The sequence below is a fragment of the Rhipicephalus microplus genome, chromosome 4 (genome assembly GCF_043290135.1).
Source record: "Rhipicephalus microplus isolate Deutch F79 chromosome 4, USDA_Rmic, whole genome shotgun sequence".
NCBI lineage: Eukaryota > Metazoa > Arthropoda > Arachnida > Ixodida > Ixodidae > Rhipicephalus > Rhipicephalus microplus.
The window spans coordinates 75,779,116-75,801,914 of record NC_134703.1 but is presented as its reverse complement, the minus strand read 5'-3'; the positions used below and the strand labels follow the sequence as shown (position 1 = coordinate 75,801,914).

The following is a 22,799-nucleotide window of genomic DNA, read 5'->3' as shown; positions in this document are numbered from 1 at the left end:
TTTACCTTGTCAAGTACATTGCACGTAGACAGACAATCAAACATGAGCTCTGTTCGCTAGAGTCAGAAATCCCTCACTTGCCAATATAGCAAACCCGTAGCCATCACCAGTAAAACGTCCCAAGGAAACGAGAACACATGTTCACTGAGGCATAATAAGGAATGGAGAGGCTGACGTCTAAGCTAAAATGGCTCTAAATAAGGCTCTAGAGCTGCGTATCCCGTTCTCACGAACACAAACGAACGCCTTTTTTCGGCGCGTAATGCACAACTACACATGAAAGTACTGCTGCAAACCAGAACGACGACGCTGCGGGGGGGGGGGGGCGTAAATGAAACTTGGAAGTGAGATTTCGTGTGCTATGGCAAACTAAAGCGAATTATCACATGCATGATTAATCGGATTCGGCTTGGTGAGCCCTTTCACAAGAAGTTATGCTCGCTTGATCGGCTGCAGTGACAAGTGTGGTCGTTCTCAATAACCAGAAACGCTTGAGCATGTTTATTAAAATTTCAATTTATTTCGTTGACCAAGTGAAAATCTGCTACCAGTGCCAGATAAGAACAGAAACTATCATCTCGTTTGCTTATACCTAAATAAAAATATATGTACCGGGTGGAATAGAAGAATCTATAAACAAGGCAGAATAAGAAGAACAACTGGTGACGTAGTTAGGGTACACTATTTAGAGTGTTGCCGTCGCCTACGTTATAGACCCCAGCACAATATCAGTTTTTTGAGACAAAACTGGTACACGTAAGGCACTGACATATATCACGCAATAAACAAGTAAAAAGTGAAAAAAAAGAAAACGAGCTCAGAAGTTGTTGACGAAGTAGCAGAAGCGTAGGATGCTCCATACACCAGACTTCGCTAAACTAAAGTTGAATTGCTCCAAATATGAAAGCCTGCGCTTGTTATCCACTCTCCCAAAACCACATGGCAGCACACACAAGAAAAAAAAAGGTCATGAGAGTAAGGAAGCATTTACGCAAGCACTCCAAAGGACTTCAAGGGAAGGACTTCAAAGTATAGCCTACAAATATTCACGTAAAAGCGGAGAAAAGCGGTCGTGTCTCGAGGAAACAAAGCCGGCTTCAGAAAATGCACCGTGCACCCCCAAACTGATGCGAATGTCTACACAACTGTGTCCAATGAATCGCATTGCTCGAAGTAATCCTCTCAGTGAGCAGCCACTAGAAAAGTATAGGTCGGCCTAAGGAAGGTGGAGTAAGACATGCCACTTTGGAGTGCGTACATGCATCCGCCATCCGAAACGTCTCAGTTCCTAAAGTGCATGGCCTCTCTTATCCAGTTTGGTCAATAAAGTAGCGAATTGCAACGATCCCCGTGTTTTCACAATGCTGCGCACAACGCGGAGGCAGGAAGAAATGAAGTTGAATTCATCCCTGTACGCGCGTCTGCATCGCCACTCCTTTCGTTTCGTGGCTCTTTATTCCATACGCCAACCCAGGGTAGCGATTTGGACGCGTGTATGGTCGTGCTTTCGCGTACAATGCTATCCATTCTTTCGGCTTTATCCCAGCTTATCAGGGAGCCTCAGCATTCCCCAGCCATATCGCCTTTGAGCACGGTGTCTTGTGATTCCCAGTAGCACGACGTTTTCGAAAATATTTTATTAGCTTAGACAAGAGGACATCTCGTTGACTTGCTGTAAAACGACACAACAAGAGCAAAGAAAACAAACGTACACACCGCAGAATATCTTCGCTTCCGTAGCGTGACAAAACACCAGACGTTATAAACAAACAAACAATTTTATAGTTAAAAAACAATGAACGAAAACTTATCCTGAGACCAGAACACAAGCATTCTTTTTCCGTAGCAGGTGCTAGGGTGATGTAGCGAGCGCGGAAGGGAACATCTAACTCTATTTTTGGTTCCTTTACTGATATATTTTCTCCTCCTGCAGCAAGAAGTGGTCAACCGAGTGCTCCTGGGCATAGAGGCGAATCAAGAGGAGAGAGTGGAATAGAAACAGGGATAGCATCGCCGAATCCCAGTAACAACTGGTCACCGGTTTTACTTTCTTTCCTAAGCTCCGTCCCACGTGGACAGCGAAGTACGAGAGAAGGCGAAACGCGCGAATGCTCCCCCGAACTGTCAAAACTTCGGCGATAGATGCATGGCCACTTCCTACTATAGCTCATTCCACCCTTCCCCCATTGCCTTTAACCCCACACGTCATCTTCCTGCCGTTCTTCAAGACCGTTCCTGCTACGCCCGGGGCGCTGGTGCAGTTGGCGAAAAAGAGAATAACGTAATCAGACATGAACCAAGCCAGTTTCTGCTGCACGCACCCACACTTTTCTCTGAGAGCACAACGTCGATCCGCCGGGCAGAACGCTTTGCTCCTTTCTGCTTCTATCCTGAAACGTGGGCGCCTTTTTGTTATTATTTCTTACTGGACGTTTCCGGCGATGTCGTAAAGATAAGACATATTTCAAAAGAAAAAGAAGTGTGAGCAGCTGCCCTTTGACTCACGGTGTGTGCGGTTGAAAAAGCGATCACTTCAGGGCCGCACGGAAAATCAACAGGACACAACAAAATGAAGCCGTTCGTTGCATCTAACTTATAAACCAATCAAAGACTTCAGGAAAAGTATAAATTTGCATGTACAAGTGTACAAGAAAGGCATCGCTAAACTGAGGCGACAGGAGTAGACTGTCATCGAGAATTGGGAGGGATCAGTGGTTATTGAATGTAATTTAGCATACACTTGACTGATATGATACTATACCAAAATAGGAGTGCTAAGATATTTAGGAGCCCACCTCGGCGAAATTAGCGCAGAAAACCATTTTTGGTAATAAATGAAAAAAAAAACATTGCTAAAAATAAGATATGGTTGCAAAAACGTAGTGTGGCCGCGACCTGCTAAGCAGACGCAAACTGTGCTGCGGTATTGGCCTTCATCATGACGCTCTCCGACAAAACTTTGATACAAATAAAACGAAGTCCATCATTCCTATCTTCTCTTTACTTCCGTCGTTTTCTGTCGTTCTCTGTACCTGTGGCTTGCTCTCTACTTCCTCTCTATCTTACCTATTATTTCTATTCTTTTTATCCTATCCTTTTAATCCCTCCTTTACCCTCACTCCTCGTGAGCTACTGTTGAGGTGTCCTCTCCTTGAAAGAAAGTTACGGGGCTCACTTTTCTCTTCATTTCATTTAAAATCACTCACACAAATGTTGCACGCTAGACATATGCTGAAGAGTTGCAGACGTTTATATAACCAATTGTTTGCACTTGCACAACGCTGCCAACTGGAACATGCGTATTAGCAACACCAGAAGCTGATATGAAGCACTGATGCTCGCGAGCATGCTGCCCCTGGACACTGCTGCATAAATCAACTTCAGCGCATGGTACCCAACCATAATTGACATTAACCCAACCTGACGCCTGTATCGAAGAAGTACATAGATAATGTATATAAAATTCGGTAGGCAGCACTGCAGCCACTATTGCCGTTTCAAGAAGATTAGGATCTATTTGAAAAGTAGTTCCGAGACCTGGCGTAGCTCTGTGGTAAAATGCCTCTTTGCCACGCAGAATGCTTGGGTTCGATTCCAGCTTGTAACCTCATATTTAATGTTTGCATTCGTCGGGTCAACGCTACGGATGTCGGGTGTTTCTGAATGTTCGCGCGTTAAAATTGTCCGTGTGTGTTTTCGTCATTCCTGGGAAGATACTAAGTGTCAATCCCCTGTGGCACATACCCACATACAAGCGGCACATTCGCGCCCGTGGGTATGTGCCACTGTCTGGCGGGATGTGTTTGACGACGTACACGACGGGATTGTGACATTATTCAAGTCTTTGCCAGCGCGTCATAGTCGTCAAACCATCTTACCCTCCCATGCTAATTTTTGTTCTCGCCACGTTAAGGGGTTCACCACAAGAGCACCCGAACGTAAGCGGCTAGATAGATAGACATGCTCAAAGTCACCGAAGTTCACTAAAAAATGCTTCGCATTTGAATTCATAACATATCCACGGAGTGAATGATGATGAGTGGGGCGAAGCGTCCATCCGTCTATCCGCCTGTGCATACGTTCATGCATCGGATCGCGTTCGAGAATGCAGACGGCGCCCGGATAACCCAGACGAGACGCCGACCAAGGAAGCCGAGCGCAAGTGTCTTCAACGCGCCCGCTGCTCTGCTTCGTTCAAGCCCCACCAACGATCCACCACGTGCGTCGACTATCCAGTGGTGCTATTTTATACGCGTTTCAAATCTGGACGGAAGCGTTCCGTTCCATCGAGACGCTCGTGATTGGCACATTTGAGCCGTGGGGAATGCTGTGACGTTCTATGTCACGTGAGCCAAATTAGGACCGAGGCGTTCCACTCCATCTTGTCGCACGCGATTGGCCCCTTTGAGCATGACGAATGCCGTAATGTTTTATGTCACGTGAGCCAAATTCCGACGGAGGCGTTCCGCTCCATTGAGTCACACTCAAATGGCTTACTTGAGCCGGGACGAATGCCGTGACATTCTATGTCACGTGAGCCAAGGTGTCACGTGTCTGTTTTCGTCTGTTACTCGGACGGAGGTGAAAAAATGGTCGCAGAGACCGTCCGAAACGAAAAGGATGGATTGAATTGGCTACGAGGTGGCATGGATTGGATTTTAAAGTAAGCGCTTCGCGCCTTTCGGTATCCGGGTACTTTGAGAACATGGCGTCCCAGCGGGCCTCATGCACTTACACAGTAGCTCAATCGCCCCTCCATTGTCGTAACCACCTCGTCTGTCTGTCCGATTCCGCTGAAGTGGACACAAGGACGGACAGAAAAACACACAGACGTATGGACGGACAGACAGGCAGACACAGATAGACAAACAAACAAACAGATGGACGGACGGGCGGACAGACAGGCAGACAGACGTACAGATGAATGTACGGAATATTAACGGTTTACCAATGAAACCCTTTCAAGCTTCGCCTCACTCATCATCATTCACTCCGTGATGTTACGAGCGTGCTGCGTCGCTTGCCGAGACACTGAGTGCGTCTCTTGCCGGTCGAAGACACGGCGGGCATCCCGCAGAGACGTTCTACACGTCTTTTTTCACACTGAGTGCATCCCCAAGCGCACTGGGTGCGTCCTGTTTCAATTGTGCTCAATTTGTGCTCAAGCTGAAGTCAAAATTTTGATACAGGCTTCCATTTCCCTCCTTGGCTGTTCGCTTCTCCTTGTCGTCACGATTGATGCGGACCACCAACTTTTTGACGTAACGACCTTCATGCGAATTCGGAACACGTATGAAAAAGGCCCTAAAGTTTCGCATTTAAAGGTTGAACGCCATAGGCACCCGGCAATGCAGTTTACGAGAACCGATGGTAGTGCCAGAACACACAGCCTAGCGAGTAGGCGCAGCAAAATCGAGTCTCCCAATGCGTAGCCTAGCGAGTAGAAGCAACAAAACCGGACTTACCCAGGCATATTATTTTCTTTTTAAGGGCGAAGCTCATTATAAGGGCACCCATTCATCCCTCGTAACCGTTGTAGTATGTAACAAGTATAACATTTTGACCTCTAAGGTGGTGCCGGTGAGAGATTTCTTCTGTGCGTTGTTGAACAATAAAAAACAAGGCTCAATGTACATGCCAATGGCTGCTAATGGGGAAAGAGAGACAGGAGCGTTCGGCTTTTAGTTAACGCGCACACTGCGATCCCCCTTAGCAGCCATTGGCATGTACATTGAGCACTATCTGACAAGAAAGGGTTGCTACGTTATACTCGCTGGGTGTAACCTCCTTAGTTTTAGAAAGGTTTAGCGAGCGTTGAGCCGCAGTGCCATGAATACAATGAACTAGTATATACCATGAATGAACTAGAGGTGGTTAAAGGTGGGAAGTATATAGATACGAAGCGCGAGCCGTAAGAAAATAAAAGCTTAATTCTCCTGTCTCTCGGTTCCCATTAGCAGCCATTGGCAAGTACATTGAGCACTATTTGACAGGAAGAGGTTGCCACGTTATACTCGCTGGGCGTAACCTCCTTAGTTTTAGAAAGGTTTAGCGAGCGTTGGGCCGCAGTGCCATGAATACAGTGAACTAGTATATACCATGAACTCGAGGAGGTTAAAGGTGGAAAGTAGACCCGAAGCGCAAGCCGTAAGAAAGTGTGCATGTGCCACCTCTCGTTTAGTCCTTGGAATGCCCGCTGGATGGCGGCGCTTGTATATGGGGAATAGGGAGCCTACATGAACGGCCGTTTTTAGGGTGGAGACATGCTAATAAGTGCCTTCAAGAAACTCAGCCAAAACCAGCGGGCAACGGGGCGCGCTGTTGCCAGCTTCCACCAAATTCAGCATAGTTTTCTGTGCGCCGCCATTTTGGAGCCAGCCGCCGCTCCCTCCAGCTACGCGAAGTACGGCGCAACAAAAAGGAGCCGACCGTGTGACGTAACAACACACAACACCTGGGCTTTTGACAGCGGCGGTACGCGACCCAGTTCTCAAAGTGAGCGCACGAAGAAATTCGCCGCCCACACACAAACACTTGCGACATAATACTGAGGTCATACTGTCTGTCTGTCTGTCTGTCTGTCTGTCTGTCTGTCTGTCTGTCTGTCTGTCTGTCTAGCCGCCTACGTTTTTTAGCTCTCCTGGCCGTTTCGATAATGGTATCAATACCAAAGTTGATATGACATAACATTACAGCATGAAGAACATATTTGACTGGTAGTAACATGAAAATCATGGCATGGTTGTCATGAATCTCATGATTTACATTTCATGGTCCTGCAGCTCTTGCGGTGGTTTCGTTCACATGTCATGTTACTGGTATTGTATGGCACTGTTATGGTATGGCATGATTGCATGGTGAACACAAGTGACAGATCCTAACATGAAAATCAAGACATGCGTGTCATGTAACAACATGACTATACATGCCACACTCATTATGCGCTGGAGGCCGTTTCGCTAGCTTTTATACCAAATTTGGTGTTGCGGGGCGTGAATGGATGACGAAGGTATGATACTGGTGCAAACATGATAATCACGACATGCGTGTCATGTTACAACATGATTACATGCGACACTGATGATACACTCACGACCATTTCGCTAGTTGCACATACGCCAAATTTGGTATTACGTGACGCCAACGGCTGACGAAGGTATGTGACTGGTGCAAACATTATAATCGCGAGATGCATGTCATGTGAGAACATAACTACATGCCACAGTCAAGGCGCCAATACATTTCGACGTGACTCGGTGCGCGTTCTCGCCGGCGTTCATTCCGTCGCGTCACGCCGCCGTTGCCACGCCAGGCGCCGGTCCTTCCATATACTCGCAGGCGCACGCCACGCTGCCTTGCTTTGACGCATGCGCGTTTCAGCGCGTCCGGCGTCCCTCCGTTATGAAAAGAGGGAGACGCAGTGTTGACTGGGTGTGATCGTTAAGGGACGTTCGTCACTATGTTTGTTGATAGCGGACGCGAAAGGATTAACATGAACTTTTTATTTCATGGCATGGGTGGAACGGCTGACGGCGCACGGATACGCTACCGTGTGCAGCGCCGTTGAGTCGGACGTCGCGGCCAACCCAGCAGTCAGGGTCGCAACTCAGGAGGTCCAGGATCAGGCCACGGCTCACGAGGACCACACCCGGTAGGCCTCGCCCACGAACCTGCTCCCGGCCGCTGCACCCAGGCAGGAGCCGTTCAGCAGGCCCCGTCCTTGGACCTTGTACAGGCCGACGGACTCGACCCCGAACAGACACACCGGAGCTCGACCTGACCGACACGTACGGGTCCCACGTCCGGCTTAGGAACGCTGCCACGAACTCGCCCTCTCGAGCGGCGCACCGCTTCCTCTGCCTTCGTGGCCTCAAACCTCGAGCTCTCTTTTCCGCACGTTCCTTCTTGGCCAGGGCACCGCCAGGTACCCTCGGGTGCACACTGCAGCTCATGAGCTCGCGGCCCGCGTCCGAGTCTGGCGCGTCGCTCGGTATGGCTCGGCACCGCTCGGCGATTCTCGATTCAGCCAGAAATCCCCTGGCACCTGGATCCTCGGCCACCCTGGACCTTGCACGGCTGCGTGGTCCGTGCACACACCTGCGTCTCGCCCGGCAGAACATCTCGCTCGACTCTTGCCGATGTGCGACGCTCTGGTGACACCGGCGCTTGTTGGCATGGGTGCGACTACTGAGCAGTCAACCTGCATCGGAGACGCGATGCTCAATGCGGGGAATGGCCAGCCCGTCCAGCGAAGAGCGTGCGCCTAGACGCGATGCTCGACGCAACCGTGACCATTAGCCAGGCCACTTTCATCGCTGTGTTGAACGGCTGACCGCGGAGACGCCTCGCCGAGATCCGCGATGCCCTCGGCAAGGAAGAGAACAGCAGGCCAGGCCGCGCCCCGAGATGCAGTACTCGTGACGGCAATGCCACCCCAGCTGGTAGTTGGACGACAGTAGCGTGGACAGCCACGTTCCCTGGCCGGAACCTGGATCGCCCGCGTCCGACGCTTCGGCCCGCTGTCTCCCGTCTGCCGCTGCTCCGGCTCGTCCCCAGCCACCAAGCCTACTGCCACGTAATGGTCGCCCGTGGCCCAATTGTGGCACGCCACCTCTATGGGCCACCACAGGTCATCAGCTGATTCGCTGACACTCACGCGCACATTACACGCGCCTTGCCCCGCACTTCCGTCGTTGTCGTTTTCTTCACTCATCACACTGGGTAACGCATCAGCGCGAAACGCCGAAACGCAGCATGTCGCCTATCGCGCCGGTTGCCGTCGGGCCGCGCCGACAGACGCTGGTCGCGCCTGGCGTCAGACGATTGAGTGCTCGCGTTTTGCTAACGTAGCGTCGCTGTGCCCAGCGTGCGCACGCGTCAACACTAGATTGGAGTATACTAAGTGACTCAACCAGATTTGCCTGCCCGGCACCTACTTCATATGAAGGAAATATCCACTACCCACCCCCTCAAAGATTAATAATAAATATTAAAATAAATATAACATCTGGCTACGTATCATGGTGAAAGCAACCACAGTTGTGCTCTTACAGTGATGTAGGGTCACGCCGACGGATGCTGGTCGCGCCTGGCGTCAGACTATTGAGTGCTCGCGTTTTGCTAACGTAGCGTCGCTGTGCCCAGCGTGTGCACGCGTCAACACTACATTGGAGTATATTAGACCCTTTATGATGCGCTGGCGGCCGTTTTGCTAGCTCCACATACACCAAATTTGATGTTACGTGACGTCAATGGATAACGAAATATATGGCTTGTGCAAACATGGTAATCTTGACACGCGTGTCATGTAAGAAAATATCACGCTCATAGCGTGCTCACGACCGTTTTGCTAGCTCCACATATACTAAATTTGGTATCACGTGACGTAAATAGATGACGATGGTAAACGATACATCCAAACATAGTAATCATGACACGGAAGTCATGTACGGGCGTCATTTACCTCCACCTCGTAACGTTGTGCTGAATTTAAAGTGACATATTGAAACGCGCTAGCGAAGATTCGACGAAGAGGAGGAAGAGACTCGACTGGCTCGCGAGCGACGCTGTGGATCCTTGGCTGAGCTACACCTCTGCATTACCCATATTGTAAATAAACGCGTTCCATCGTCACAATTGTGGTGGGAGGTGCTGGGTAAGCTAGCTACTACCAAGTGATACCGGAGAGGCACCGTCCCCTAACGACGGAACCGCTACACGAGCTTCGCCGCAGCCGTCGACTAGCGGGCTTGGCACCATTACCTCAAGAAATGAGCTCGGACGGAGACAACCAGCAACCAGCCGCAAGGACGTCGCCCTACCACTACAGGGAGCCGCGAACCTTCACAGGGAAACCCGGCGATGACGTGGACGAATGGCTAAGCCACTATCAGCGGGTGAGCCGTTCGAACGGTTGGAATGCGGCTAGCAAGCTGTCTCACGTGGGGCTCTTCCTCGATTTCACGGCGCTGGTATGGTTTGAGAACCATGAAGACACATTGACAACCTGGGACCAGTTTGTGGAGGAAATTAAGAAATGCTTTGGAGACCCAGCAACGAAGAAGAAACGTGCCGAGCAGACGTTGTCGCAGAGGGCTCAAGTCACCGGTGAGACATGCAGAACCTACATTGAAGAGATTCTGAAGTTGTGCAAGTCGGTGGATGCCCACATGACGGAAGAAGACAAAGTGGGCCATATACTCAAGGGCATCGCCGATGACGTCTACCACTTCCTCATTGGCAAGGAGAGCCTGGAATGCGTGGCCGACGTGATTAACCACTGCCGAACCTTCGAGGCTCTTAAAACTCGTCGCATCACATCGAAGTTCGGACGTCTGGCCAACGTCACGACTGTTGCCACCGTCGATGTCTGCCAGAATTCTCTACCTGCCGACCTTTCCTCCACCATTCGTCAGATTGTACGGGAGGAACTGCGTCGCCATGTCTCTGTTCCCATGCAAGCTGGAGACCCGCAGTGTGATACTCTATCCCCAAGCATCAATGCTGCGAGTTTCGACGAGCGCAGTTACTCCACCCGCAGTCCACGGCTGAGGGCTCCGCCACCACAGGCTACTTACGTCGAGTCGTCTTATGCGCCCCGCAGCAGTTATAGCTACGACAGCCAACCGCCTCCGTTTGTGTCCGAGTGGCAACAGTTCCCTGAGCATCCTCTCCACACCGCAGCATTCAATGTGCCTCGGGAACGCCCCGTGTGCTACCAGTGCGGTGTTCGCGGACATATCGCCCGGTTTTGCCCATCGCGACGTCGCCCACGCACGACGTTTTTTGACCGACCAGCGATGCTTGCACGGCGAAGTCAACAGCCCGATTACGCCTACTGGCCTTCGGATTCAACTGCCCAGAAGCACGGGCACCGGCCGAACATCCGCAGTGACTCGCCTGCCTCTGTGAGGAGCTTGACGCCACCTACCACGCGCCAGCGACGGTCCCCATCTCCCCGTCCCCGGCCGCGGCTTTCCTCTCCGCCACCGGGAAACTAGCCGGCGCGGCCGATGGAGGCGAGGTCGCTGGACGTACCGCTTTGCACACAAGTATGCCTCCATTAGTTCACATGCTTCACAACAAGGTTCATGTATTCATTGACGATGTTCCCACGATGGCTCTGGTAGACACCGGTGCAACAGTTTCTGTAATGAGTTTAGTTTTCAAGGAGAGACTTGGCCGCAAGGTTATGTTTTATTGGGATAAATCTTCTACTTTTCGAGCAGTCAGCGGCACGGCTTTGTGTCCAGTAGGTGTGTGCACTGTGTCTGTTCGTGTTGCTGGCAAAGCGTACAAGGTAGAATTCGCAGTGCTCGCTCATTCCACGCATGACGTTATCCTTGGAATTGACTTCTTGCAAGAGTGCCGTGCGACTGTCGACTGCGGGGCAGGCGAGGTTCTGTTGTCCGCCCTCGCCCAGCAGCCTCAGCGTAGCGGAGACGACAAACTCGTTGTAGTTAAAGACACTATTCTACCAGCATGGTCTACTGCCAGCGTGCCCGTTGCTGCTTCGAATGCCGACTCGAGTTTCAGTTCTCCTGATATTGTGATTGAGCCGTTGCCTTTGCCTTGCATGAAGAAAAACATCTTTCTGCCGCGCTGCGTTGTGTCTCTCACCGAGGGAAAAACTAAATTATGGGTAGTTAACTGCTCATCCGAGTCTGTTGTACTACCAGAGGGAATGCGCCTTGCCATGTTTGAAGGGCAGTGCAGTATCTGCATAGGAGCTCTCAGCAATGCGGCAAATTCGAACTATGCTGATGTATCCGGCACGGAATACGAATTTTATAAGATGGTTAGCAAGTCTATTCCCTCGCATAAGCGCAAAGTGTTGGTTACACTGCTGGCCAGGCACGCTAAAGTATTTGATTTTGCACGGAAGTCGCATAGACCTCAGACGCCCAGCACACGCACTCGTCACAAGATCGACACCGGATCTGCGCACCCCCTCAGACAGAAACCTTATCGAGTTTCCGCGTCAGAGCGCAAGGTGATTTCAGAGCAAGTCAGCGAGATGCTAACCTCTGGCGTAATTCAAGAATCGTCAAGTCCCTGGGCCGCGCCTGTTATCTTGGTCAAGAAAAAAAATGGGTCCTGGAGGTTCTGCGTTGACTACCGACGTCTCAACTCTATAACTAAGAAGGACGTGTACCCGCTTCCTCGCATCGATGATGTCATCGACTGCCTGCATTCAGCGTCCTATTTTTCATCGGTGGACTTGCGATCCGGGTATTGGCAGATCCCCATGGATCCGGCTGACAAAGAAAAGACGGCCTTTGTTACACCCGACGGTCTGTTTGAGTTTAATGTTATGCCATTCGGCTTGTGTAATGCCCCCGCCACATTTGAAAGATATATGGACACCGTTTTACGGGGCCTCAAATGGGAAATTTGCCTGTGTTACCTGGACGATGTCGTGATTTTTGGCCGAACATTTGAAGAACATAATCATCGCCTTGACCTCGTTCTAACCTGTCTCGAGGAAGCTGCGCTTACACTGAACTCAAAAAAATGTCGCTTTGGAGAACGTGAAACCTTGGTTCTGGGACACCTGGTAGATAAAAATGGCGTGAGACCGGACCCGCAGAAAGTCGCCGCTGTCAGCAACTTCAAGCAGCCGCAGTCCCCCAGGGAGTTGCGTAGCTTCCTGGGCCTGTGTTCTTACTTTCGTCGATTTGTTCCGAATTTCGCTGATAAAGCACAACCACTGACCGACTTGCTGCAAAAGGATGTCCCTTTCCACTGGACACCGGATTGCGAAGCAGCCTTTAAGCAGCTTCGGTTCATACTGACTTCAGGACCGGTACTACGCCATTTCGATCCTTCTGCTGAAACGGAAATTCACACAGATGCCAGTGGAATCGGCCTTGGTGCAGTGCTCGTTCAGCGCCATGACAATGCTGAACACGTGGTCGCTTACGCGAGTCGTTCGTTGAGCAAGGCAGAACGAAATTACACAGTCACAGAACAGGAGTGCCTCGCAGTTGTTTTCGCCGTGCACAAGTTTCGCCCATACATCTACGGTCGTCGCTTCTCGGTAATCACCGACCATCATTCTCTATGCTGGTTGGTAGGCCTCCGAGACCCATCTGGACGACTGGCGCGATGGGCTTTGCGCTTACAGGAGTTCGACTTCACAGTACGCTACAAGAGCGGTAACCGGCACGCAGACGCCGACTGCCTATCGCGCCTTCCTCTACCGATGACGGAGTGCGACGCTGACAACTTCGACCAGTATATCGGCGCTATTGCCTCTGAGTTCCCTGATCTCGCGACTTTCCGGACAGCCCAACAAGAGGACCGCTCCTTAGATTCTCTATTCGCCTCCGCAAATGAACACGCAAACCCAAGCTCTTTTGTGGTTCATGACGGCGTCCTTTACAAGAAGAATTATTCCGGACAAGGCGCCCGTCTGCTTCTAGTTGTTCCACGCACTTTACGGGCTCACGTCTTTCGGTCCTTACACGACGACGCAACCTGCGGCCACATGGGCTTCGCCAGAACGCTTCAACGAATCCAGCAAAGGTTCTATTGGCCCAAGATGCGACACGACACGGAAAAATACGTTGCTGGATGCGAACAATGCCAACGACACAAACGTCCCACGGCTACGCCGCCAGGACTTCTCCATCCTGTTCCACCTCCTAACTCTCCCTTCGAGACTGTTGGTGTCGATCTGCTCGGTCCATTTCCACGATCGAGCAGTAACAATCGATGGGTCGTCGTCTGTGTTGACCACCTAACGCGCTACGCAGAAACTGCTGCAATACCTGCTGCAACGGCCATGCACGTGTCGCACTTTATGCTTCGTTGTGTAATTCTCCGCCATGGTCCTCCACGCGTTGTCATTAGCGACCACGGACGTCAGTTCGTTGCCGACGTCGTTGAAGAGATCCTGCGTCTGTCTGCCTGCAATTTCCGCCATGCCACACCATATCACCCGCAGACCAATGGTCTCGTAGAGCGCACGAACCGGACTCTCACGAACATGCTGTCTATTTATGTCGATTCTAAGCACAAAAACTGGGACGAAGTGCTACCTTACATCACGTACGCGTACAATACCGCGAAGCATGAGACTACAGGTTACTCTCCATTTTACCTGCTGTACGCTCGCTCCCCACGATTTTGTCTCGACACTATACTACCTTTTACACTAGACGTGGAAACCTCGACAGCCGAGACGCTCTGCCGCGCAGAAGAAGCCCGTCGCATCGCACGCCTCCGAACCTTGGCATCCCAGCAGCGTTCTAAGAAACGTTACGACGCCTGCCATCGCTCCGTATCTTATAGCAAGGGCGATCTTGTGTGGTTATGGACACCAGTCCGCAAACGTGGTTTGTGCCAAAAGTTCTTGGCTCACTATTCCGGTCCATTCGTCATTCTTGACCGCCTCAGCGACGTCACGTACGTAATCTCGAGCGTCACAAGCAATGGTCGCCGCTCTAGCAAAACACAACTGACACACGTTGCGCGCCTTAAACCTTGCCATCATCAACCATCTGAGTGACTCGCCCAGAGGGCATCGTCTGCGAACCGGGAAGTGAAACGCGCTAGCGAAGATTCGACGAAGAGGAGGAAGAGACTCGACTGGCTCGCGAGCGACGCTGTGGATCCTTGGCTGAGCTACACCTCTGCATTACCCATATTGTAAATAAACGCGTTCCATCGTCACAATATCAACATTCCTCATTCGTGCTTCGCATATCATCGATTCCCACTGTCCGTGGGATCTGCCAATTTTTTTTAATTTTAAGCAAAAGTCACAGGGCCTCTAAGGTACACACCCCACGCTCGCCATTGCGGAGGCCATAAAGAGTCACACAATGCCTCACTGATGGCAGGACGTTATCTTGCATTTGCTGTTTGCTTGACCAAATCCTCTGGAAATGCACATGTTTTCCGCTAGATGGACATAGTATTCTACTTTTACAGCTGTTTGAAAGTTCCTGTGTATTTTTAGCGGCGATGGCTCCACTATCCCGGCCTTTTTCGACGTAGTTTGAGGCCTCCCAAATGTGCCTACTAATCACCGAATGGGCTCGTTTTCTTCGTGACACCTGTCGAACAAAATGCGCTAAAGGGTCCCTGAAACACTTTTTCAAGTAACCATAGAATTAATTAACTAGAGGAGCTTATTGCCTTCTAATTCAGCGCCACAAACATTTTAAAAATTCGTCGAGTGCGAGTGTAGTTACAAAGGTTTGTCGCACGCTGCAGTTGAATTTTCTCTTTTTCTCGTCTCGATGAAAGCGCAGGAAGCTAAGCAGGGAGGAGTGGCAGGAGCAAAGAAACTACGTCACCCGCGCCTCGTGACCTTGAGCACTTTTTTTCTTCAAATGCGCAGCAGTTTCAGCGTGATTGCTCGCGCCCGCGTAGTCATGTAGCAGCCTCCCGCGCCGATCTCTGTAACGAGCTTTTTCGCTCACGGGCGATTTTTCACTCACAACTAACAGTGCCGATGCCGACAGCGGAATTTCTGCGACATGAGCTTTCTAACGCTATTGCGTTAAAATTGCACCACTGGAGAAGACTGAGAGGGGCGCTCGTTCTCCGAGCACTCAAGCAAAGCGCGCACAGCAGCCAATCGGATAGTAAACGCATTTAGGAAAGTAGTGGCGGAGTAATGCTATCTAGAAAATGAGACGAGAAATGGTCATCAATTTCTATTGCTTTCTTTTCTTTCTCGTCTCTTCTTCTCTCAGTTACACGTGACAAGTGACAAGGTTAGACTAAGAGGAGATTCGCCCCTAAAAATAAGGGCGCTCCCGGGCACTCCGACACAGATCTTTTACCTGCGAAGCTTAAACGTGAGGCCCTGGTGTTTAACACGAGCTGAGAGCTATCGAAGGTTCTTCTCTGTTGTAGCTTTTCATTTCAGTTCTAGTACACTCAGATTAAGCATGTGGCGGAACATGGGAGAGGCCTTTGTCCTGCAGTGGACGTAGTCAGGCTGATGATGATGATGATGATGATGACACTCAGAATAAGCGTGCTTCGTACTTTGAGTTTGTTGGCAGCTTCAAAGGGTGTTAATAGACAGTTATAGTGCACGAGGCTTAGCGAGATAGCGGACTTAGCGAGATAGTGTCTCATAGCGAGAAACTATGAGGCGCTGTCTGCAATCAACGTGTGGGGGGGGGGGTGACGCTGTTCTCTTAACCCTCGATATTGCGCTAATGGTAAACTATAACTATTCAATCACACCTTAATATTTTGTGGGTAGTGATTTATGCTTTGGCAGGTATAATCTCTAGCTATGCCAGCTAAAATAAATCTGGAGAGAGACTATAGTTCAAGAGCGACGAGTCTTCAAGATAGCGTATGCTAGAATTTTGTCTCCTTGACAGTCTCTGTCCACTGACGAGCACCACATATTTCGCCTCATAAGAGAGGTACTCGACTGGCGTAACGCAACGCTTTGCGTTTGCGTTTTTCGCAAGTGCGCATGAGTCGCACGCTAACCGCTTGTGGGCTCCAGTTAATTGATGGACGTTTGAGCTACGCCCGCTAGCTTTGTGCACAGTATTGTAAAACTGTCTATATAGTCACGTAGGAAGAGGGACAATAAGTGTTTTTTTTTCTTCCCACCTCCCAGATGGGTTCTTCAAATAAAATGGACCGGTCGTGAGTACAGAGGGGTTTGCCCAATTTTTGTGACGCATACGCGATATTACTTTTTGCGCACGAAGAACGAACTAATTTCGACCTCGCCTAGCCATGTAAAACTTCACTGTAATCATTCCTGTGACCAAAGCTCTGGCCACTGGCAATTGAATTTTATCTCGCAACATTTACCGAAGTTTCAGCGTACGCACGTGTGATGACGGAGTGATCCTTTCGGCCGTAGCGGGTAAATACTTTCTATTTCTGTCGCCGTGTGTCCAACCTCGGTTTCTTAACCACCTAAAATTAGCTCGAGCTCTTAACAAAGGGCACCGGATTTCTTTTAGGAGTGAAGCTCCTCTTAGTCTAACCTTGTCATGCGTCACGCGTAACCGAGAGAAGAAGAAACGAGGAATAAAAGAAGGCAGTATCTCCCGAACAGTGTAATAGACAGCGCTGTCTCATAGAAGTACATGCAAACTGCTGTTGAGTGAGAATATTCTAGATGGCGCTTTACCACTACTCTTCGATTGGCTGCTGCGCGGGTTGTGCCTGGGGACGCGGAGAACGAGTTCCTCTCTCAGTTTCCTGAATATTCGCTGAACGCCCCCTGTGGCAGATCGTTGGTGGGGCATGGACGAAGCAGAGTGGCGGGAACGCTGAAGACGCTTACGCTCGGCTTCTTTGGCTCGTGCCTCGTCGGTGTTACCCACGTGCCGTCTGCATTCTCGATCGCGTTCGGACGCATGGACGCACGCGCGGTCAGATGGACACCCGGACGGTGGACGCCCGGACACTTCGCCCCACTCATCATCATTTACTCCGTGGACATGCTGCGGCTTTTTTTTTATTGCTTACGCTTCGAACTTCTGGCACACAATCAACTGGTAGAAATGCCATCTTCTGGTGGCGCTTTCTGCGCCACCAGATGCGTTCCTTCGCGGAGCCCCTACAGAATCACTAATGTGCGGATCGTCTCGGACGTCACCTACTCCTCCAGAGAATATTGGCTCATAGTGCTGCCACTGGCTGTGACTGCCTGACGAAAACGGGAGGCTCGTTGAACGGAGAAGGCGGGGTTCGAAAGTGTTCTGTAATAAAAAAATAACTACGAGAAAAACAGAGAACGAACGAAATCGAAGGGTAAGCACCATCAGGGAAGTCTTGATGGGTTACAATGCGAGGTAGCTGAATCACCGGGAAATCCACATGGAGAGAGACAAGAATAATGCTCCGTCAGGCGGGACACAATGGGTGCGTGAAAGTTCCTGGTTCTTCCGGCGGAATATAAAGCGATAAGAGGGTGCCTTCAATTTAGACTGTATTGTTCGTGTCGTAGTCGTCGTCGTCTGAGGATCCCGACGAGTTGACAAAACAATTCTGCCCATGAGAGCCTCCTCTCCTCCTACATGCCTTTCCCTCCTAGGATAAAACACCTCCAAAATCTGATGGAAATCCCATTACCCTCCCACTGTACGAACGAGAATGGATTCTCTGTTGTGTAGAGTCCAAATGATTTTAGCTCTGAGGGTGATAGCGCGTCGCACAAAGGGAAGTAAAAAGAAATGCAGGTGTATAAGAGCGAGTATTTTTCAGGCGCTACGGCGAGGCGCCTGTTGTTCGCAAGAGAGGATGGCGCGCGAACAGCGACGCCGTAATCTACGAGGAATGCGTGAGACAATTGCATTCGGTGAGATTTCCCATAGCAGATGTAGAACATTGTTGAGGAAGGCGATGTACTAAAACGATGTTTAAAAAAACATAAAGATACACAGTACAGTTATCCAGGCTTATCTTGTATTTGTTGGGTTCATCGTGAAAACTGCTCCAGTCAGGGAATAAACACGTCGACGCACGTACTTGAGTGAGTATGCGTGCGTGCGAAGCCCACGATTTAGACGAATGGCTGCGACAGGCGGAGCTGAAATGGGCTTAGATTTCTTTCCGGACTCAGCGGCTGCATCTGGCAACATGCGAAAAGTTAGGCGCATGGATATTGAGTTCTTTCACTCCCCCTCCCCCATCTCCCACGCGGAACCGTGAAGGTGCTTTCGTATTAAAAGAGAGTAACAGTTTCGCGCCTTTTTTGTTTTCTTCATTTTTCCCCTTCAAGAACCTCCATGAGATATGCGTATAGGACCTTCGAAGAGTGACTTCAGAATGACCGCTTTTTTTGTTTGTGTCTACGTTACTTCTACGTTACTGAAGGAGTGAAGTTGGTTTTACCGTGCTGAATATACTAGGGAGGGACACCTGCGTAGCGTCATAAACTTCTTATTCATAATGAAGAGTTTCTTTTAATAAAAGACAAAGTTGTAAACATCAGTAAGTTGGAAAAGAAGCAGCGCGCTTTTTTATGGAATGTGTTTCATTCACAACTAATTTTCATTAGGTTGAAACCGCTTAGGGTATGGGCTTGTCGGCGTGTTGTATTGTCGTTTCTGTTCATCATAGAAAAATTTGCACCACAAGTAGTTTTGCAATCCATCTACTTGCCACTGATCTACACAATGCATATTATGAGTGAAACGTTCGCTGTGACTGCCTAACTCATTATGTTTGCTTTAGCCGCGGTTTGCTTTAAGAATTCACCACGGCACTCAAATTTCCTATCGAAAAACAGAGACACGAATGTGCTTCTCTACGCTAAAGTGAACCACCACTTCACAAAACATGTGAGCAAAGTTATGGTGCGTTAGTGCATCGACGGCAAGCAGTAAATAAGCAAGTGAAATGCCACTATAAAGAGGCTCTACCATAGAGTAGGCTTTTAGCGGGACGGCTCAGTGCTCTTCCATAGTTGAGTACGAAGTACTCGAAGTCGTTAAATTTTTTTTCTAAACACAGCAGTTAACAGGAAGATCTGTCAACAACGAGAACGTCATCAAAAGGCTGTTGGCGTTTTTATTTTTAAAAATGGCTGTTGTGGGGAAACCCCACGCCGACTTCGCTCTTCTCTGGGTTTTGCTTTGACGAAGCTTAAAATTCTTCCCTATATGCCCTTTCTCCAAAAAAAACAAAACAAAAACATTTTTACCAGCATGTTGTTCAGTAGCTTTTTTTTTCAATGAGCAGCTAAATCAGAAGCACGTCACAAAAAAAAGGCGGTTGAAGTGTAATACAGCAGAAAAAAATATTTCAGCAGAACGTAATGAAAAAAATTGTACACGTTTCGAAGTTTAACGATGATTATTCGGAACATTTGTTTTCCTTTTTTCCTCTCTCTCCCTGCACCCTTTTTCTTGTCCCTAATCACCCACTCCACCTCACCCCCCCAGCGCTGTGCAGCAAACTAGATGCTAACATCTGGTTGAATAACCCTCCTGGCTTTTTTCTTCATTTCTCCTTCTCTAGGCAAAACCGGGTGTGAACATTATTGGTGGCTTCTAGGTAGCTGCGCTCTTACTTTCTGCATACATTGTTGCTTATAGTCCAGAGATAAAAGCTGAGGACAGTAAACTGACGCGAAGTTTTGGGACCGCTTCGGTCCCTTCTTCGGGGGTACTGCTTGGCCGTCTCCGATGCTAGCGATTTTTCTTGGTACTTGGATATTTCGCAGGGTACATGTACATATTGCCTCACTTTCCCCACTAGAAGACCGATTACTGCAAGGAACTGTTCCAAAATAAAACTAGATGGTGAAAGCGTTGGTGTTTATTTGAAATAAACTCAGAACACTTTAGGCTTATGAGTGGACCATAAGCTGCCCCGGAAAGAGCTCGCAGTTGATTGTGTTTAGAATAAATTGGGAACACTTTAGAGGCGTTACCAGCACTCCACTATGGGAGAACCATAAGCTGTCCCGCTTAACAGATCGAGAGTCCATGCTTTACGGCATTCACTTCGGGAACATTCGAAGAATGATTACGAAAATAATAGCACCTTTCTAGCTTTCAAACAGCTATATGAAAATAACATAACTAGTCTATTTACCAAATTAGCTAACCAATCAAAACGCATTACTTGTTTTGTAGTGTTGGCGTTCGTAATGAACAGTACCGAAAATTGTACCTTTATGTTAGGGGCTGTATATTCCGAAATTTCCAGCGAGACATCGCATACAAAGCGAGAAAAGAAAATGTAGCCTGGCAGCGGTAGCTGTGCTTGAACGTCGTAGAAGAGCCGTGACATTACGTCCGCAGAGAAGACACCGTGGATGCAATAAGAGAAGCAAACGAACCTTATCGTTTTCACGCATACACGAGATCGGAAACTAATAAAACAATAATAATACCCCAAGGCTTTTAACTAGGATCAATTATAAGGTTAGTCATGTTTATGCCATGACGTTTCCGAAGCACGCCTTCTTTCTGCTGGTCGCGCAGACAATCACAATGAAAACAGAGTGATATGATGTTTCCCAGTCTCACAATAAAAAAAAAAACATCATTTCCAATGAGATACGTGCAAGGCTGAAAACCCGCGATAGACGTAAAAGCAAATCACACGAAGTCAACCAGGGGCGTTGTCTCCGGTGGAACGCCATTACGCAATACAGAGGCCAATCGCGTTAGCCATCGGTAGACAGTGCAGTAAAGAATCACCCCGAGGACTATCAATAATGAGGGCGTCGGTCATCGGGGCACTCATTCGTAAAAGGGGGGCCCTCATCTGATACCGCTATTTGTCTGGCGGTGACAAAGGGGCGCCCTCACGTCCGCAAGGTTGACGACCGTCAGGGATTACGCGGCCAGGGCATTCCCTTGTAGCTCATGGGTGACTTGTACAAGTCCTTCAGTCATTGTCTCGCTATTATTTTGCTATCTTGTCACACTGCTTTCGCAGTTGTTTAGTATGGTATTTGCTTTTTTCCAGATATTTTTGTCTCTGCTCCTGAAGGTAATTATGGATGAAACCATTTAGACAGGCAGGCTTAATCGCTGCATTTAGTCGTTTCAACCTGGACAATGTATATCTAAACAACACCAATACAAAAAAACTTTCGCTATTAAACAGGAAAATAATTGCCGTCTAAATGAAGTTCCTGCTTCGGTGAGGGCCTACAAATGGTACGTGTAAAGTTTATGGTAGAAAAGGAGGGCAGTTAATAACTAAACATACATTTGATAGTGCTGGTAATTTTACTAACTGTATGAACATTATATATTACTTTCAAAACCAGAAATAGTGTCTTGAGTGATGACACAAAGTAATATGTAGAAACTTATTAGAACAGGACCCATTAGTTTATTATATGTATAGATTATTTGGTTTTAATTATGTCATTAAGTGAACAAAAAAGAAACGCAAGAGGCTATTGTCAAGAAACAAAGAAGCGTTCGTGTTATGCATGAAAGTATCCTCACACAACTTATCGATAGCGTTCCATTTACATCCCTCCCCGTGTTCCTCTTCGCCCCATACCAGAAGCCGCGATGCTAGGTTACCTTCAGTGCTGATCAGCCGAAATTAAGTTGCTGTATACAAACATTTGGTCTTTCTATAGTTGCTAAATGCCAACGGATAAGGAACTCAGAAGGGCCCTCATGCATCCATCTGAGACGACTCGTCGGCGGTAGCCATCGTTTTGTCTCACTCGGTGTTCCGACCCTGCTTCACCCCTCTCCGAATGCTCTCTTTATATAAGGAGGTTTTTGCACTATGCCCAGGAATGGAAGCGCCTCTACTAGTTTTTCCCTGCTTCCGTTTGGTTCACCTTAGACCAAGGCATAATGTCCTGATGACAACCTCAAGGACGTCACACGAACGACGTCACAATGATGTCGTTATGACCTCAAAAAATTTGAAGCTCTGTGACGCCACGAGGACGTCATACGAAAGTCAAGCTCCGCCAACTGCGCTATGCCTGTCATTCCGCTACACAACAGAGCCATGATGGGTAGCTTTCGTAGTATACATACATACTTTTTTGCTGACAATGTATATGCTACGCATTTTAAGTAACTAAGTTTCGTCGTCCCCAACATAGATATTACGTTTACCCAGAAATCCACGCCTGAATTTCGGCTGCAAACAACAGAAAAGCTTCTCCACCGAACACCCGCGATGTGAACATGTATCTGCATTTGGCAATCACTTACCTGCAATAAGCGAGAATTGCTTGATGCCACCAAAATGAGCAAATGCGATAGGATGAATTCTCTCTGGGTGAATCAGCGACGGTAGTGGACAGATACATTTATTCTCAGCTTGAAACCGTCCATATGCACGAACCGACCAAACTCGTACTG

The 22,799-nt window shown here is 48.9% G+C and overlaps 1 protein-coding gene across 1 annotated transcript in view; it reads right to left on the bottom strand.

Moving 5' to 3' along the window:
* The window catches only part of LOC119172178 (dopamine D2-like receptor), a 217,062-nt gene that overhangs the window by 193,215 nt on the left and 1,048 nt on the right, over positions 1–22,799 (bottom strand). The window lies entirely within an intron of this gene.